Here is a 3757-nt window from a genome sequence, read left to right on the forward strand (position 1 = left end):
TCTCAGAAAAGGTGTTTGCGTACGCCATACATTTCACAGAACGGGATTACGTTTTACAAACGTCTGTTCCTAATCCTGCAATGTTAAAGCAAAAAGCTTTCTGCGCAGTTCTGCACTGCAGTTATTTTCTTTGCCCGGACTTTTTCTCATCAATCTTGTTCATTCTCCCCTTAAGTTCAAGACCGTATTTCTTGGAAGTCTAACCCTATTGTTGATTCTCATTTAGATTCGATTTTCTCCGTGTCACGGCTTTTAGTTAGCACTAAATGATCCGTTTCAGATATGACAATCATATTAATTACGCTGAAGTTCTAACAAATAAATAAATCGTGTAATTAAGCTTGGATTCGCTCCACGCTATAGTCAGCTGGTGTAATGCTTGCACTGAATAACTCATTGCATGTGCCAGCCATATCCATTCCGCTGAAGGTCTTTTTTTACATTTCAAACATCCTACGCCTTGATCAGGGTGCAGTTTTGACTAATTTAATTAAGCAACGCTTAAATCAGGGATTGCATTGGTCGAACATTTCCGGTATTTTACCGGAACATTCTCAAAATACGGGTATTGGAATCGTCAACCACATGCATCTGATCTTGCATGGCTATTCTTTTTGCTTGATTGGTTTCTTCTATACAAATATGATGCTATCACTGTGGTTTAGACCTGATTTGATAGGATGACGTAACAGAATAGCAGCTGCTGGTTTTTGAAAGAGCCAACATTTGAACGTTTGGGGAAATATCGGTTTTTATAACGGCTAGTGTGAACACTGGATTAATTCAATGAAACATTCATAAGATCTTCACGAACAGCAACAAGCCTATTGTTTATTTGCCAGCATTAATAATGGTTCATTTACACACTGAAAAATCGAGGTGATTTTGTGAATTGACGCCCGACTAAGCCACATGTGATCCCGATGGAGCAAAGCAACGGATGGTTTCAATTAAGCATTGGGAGGGCGTCAATCAAAGATTTCACCGAAGTGTGAGAAAAGAAGTAATCTCAGAGTCAGTAGATACTGAAATATTCCTTACAAGTGTCCAAATTCCCATGCGTTGACACCACTAGGTAGCTATATATAACATTTTAAGCTAAGATTCTTCATGTTTTGAAAGAAACACAACATCCTACAATGAGCTTCGGCGATACTTTTTTGTGCTGGTACAGAACCTGTTTTAAGCTTCAATGTAGCTTTGGGTCTCTTTCATTTTGTAGCTGTCAATGACGTCTGCCGTTTTTAAAGACAATTGAAGTCTCAGCTGCTTGAGCTAGTGCTTGTCTAAATGCTTTAACCAAAAGCACTGATTGTTTTATGTGACTTTTCTTTCACTTAGTGGTTAGTGTTGCGCACGTTTCTTGAGCTGAAAACATTGTTCTCATTAGTTGTGTGTGTGACGGAACACAATCAATTGTTTCGTTTGTTCTAACTCTCTGTTTGTGGTAGGGAATACATCCTTTTGTTCTTTCTTGTCTTCCTCTTTCTCTTTTTCTGCGTAACATTTCTTCTCCATTTTAGTTAATGATTCTCACTTTTGTTACGCTTTTTAACAGAAATCGCATGTGTGTGAGCGACGGGAATCATCTTTTTGTTCTTCATCTTCTTCTTTTTTTCCACCCCCCCCCCCCCCAAACTCCTGGAGGTGATATTTTCCCTGACTTATTATCTTACCTCGTCTCTCTAACTCCCAGGGGCGATTCCCACCTACTAGCGGGGTTTACTTTCGAGAGGGGGTTTGTTGGAACAAACAATAGATAAACCATAGAGTTGTTGTGCGTGAAAACATGGCGTTGTGTTGGCGAGAATAAGATCGTGACTCCGGGGGCTCTCTAGTGGCCCATTTGTCTTGGAACAAACGCTTCCCTGGAATGATGATAACTATATGGCGGAGGAGGGGTTTTCTTGTTCGGGCAGCTTGATGAGAAAAGTAGAGCGCGCTTGTGTCTTCGGAGGGAGAGAGAGAGAGAGAGAGAGAGAGAGAGAGAGAGAGAGAGAGAGAGAGAGAGAGAGAGAGAGAGAGGGAGAGAGAGAGGGAGAAAGAGCGAGAGAGAGAGAGAGGAGAGAGAGAGAGAGACAGAGACAGAGACAGAGACAGACAGAAAGAGAGACAGACAGCCAGACAGAGAGAGAGAGAGGGAGAGAGAGAGAGAGAGAGAGACAGTGAGAGACAGAGAAAGAGAGAGACAGGTACATAGAGAGAGAGCGAGAGAGAGAGACATAGAGAGAGATACATAGAGAGAGAGAGAGCGAGAGAGAGAGAGACATAGAGAGAGAGAGGGAGGGAGGGAGGGAGGGAGAGACATAGATTGAGAGAGAGAGAGAAAGAGAGAAATAGAGAGAGAAAGAGAGTGAGAGAGAGAGAGAGAGAGAGAGGGAGAGAGAGAGGGAGAAAGAGCGAGAGAGAGAGAGGGAGAGAGAGAGAGACAGAGACAGAGAGAGACAGATAGAGACAGAGAGAGAGACAGACAGCCAGACAGAGAGAGAGAGAGAGAGAGAGAGAGACAGTGAGAGACAGAGAAAGAGAGAGACAGGTACATTATAGAGAGAGAGAGCGAGAGAGAGAGACATAGAGAGAGATAGATAGAGAGAGATAGAGCGAGAGAGAGAGAGAGACATAGAGAGAGAGAGGGAGGGAAGGAGGGAGGGAGAGACATAGATTGAGAAAGAGAGAGAGAGAAAGAGAGAAATAGAGAGAGAAAGAGAGTGAGAGAGAGAGAGAGAGAGAGAGAGAGAGAGAGAGAGAGAGAGAGAGAGAGAGAGAGTATGGTAGCTCTTTTTACATTTAGTCAAGTTTTGACTAAATGTTTTAACATAGAGGGGGAATCGAGACGAGGGTTGTGGTGTATGTGTGTCTGTGTGTGTGTAGAGCGATTCAGACTAAACTACTGGACCGATCTTTATGAAATTTGACATGAGAGTTTCATTCCCAAGACGTTTTTTTACTTTTTATCGATAAATACCTTTGATGACGTCATATCCGGCTTTTTGTAAAAAGTTGAGGCGGCACTGTCACACCCTCAATTTTCAATCAAATTGATTAAAATTTTGGCAAAGCAATCTTCGACAAAGGTCGGACTTCGGTATTGCATTTCAGCTTGGTGGCTCAAAAACTAATGAATGAGTTAGGTCATTAAAAATCGGAAACTTGTAATTACAATTTTTTTTTTATTAAACGATCCCAAAACAATGTTTTCTTATTCTTCGTCATTTTCTGATTCCAAAAACATATACACATATTATATTTGGATTACAAACAAGCTCTGAAAATTAAAAACTTATCTTCTTCTTCTTCTCGATCGCTCAGACAGGGACTCCGGAACTTCTGATGAAGTCTGCAGTACAGCGAAGACTCCGCAGGTTGCCGAAGATCTTCTCCTGAACTGGTGTGTCAGCAGACCATATTTCTGCTCATTAAGATAAAAAATAATTTTCCGAAATCGATTTAAAAACAATTTCATCTTATTTCTTGTCGGTCCCTGATTCCAAAAACATATAGATATGATATGTTTGGATTAAAAACAAACTCAGTAAGCTAAAAAGAATAGAGATACAGAAAAGCGTGTTATCCTGCTCAGCGCGACCACTACCGCACTATTCTGGCTTGTCGATTTCACTGCCTTTGCCACGAGCGGTGGACTGACGAAACTACGAGTATGCGGTCTTGGTGAAAAAAGCAGTGCGTTCAGTTTCATTCTGTGAGTTCGACAGCTTGACTAAATGTTGTTATTTCGCCTTACGCGACTTGTTTGTTT

This window comes from Littorina saxatilis, linkage group LG1 (assembly GCF_037325665.1).
Source record: "Littorina saxatilis isolate snail1 linkage group LG1, US_GU_Lsax_2.0, whole genome shotgun sequence".
NCBI lineage: Eukaryota > Metazoa > Mollusca > Gastropoda > Littorinimorpha > Littorinidae > Littorina > Littorina saxatilis.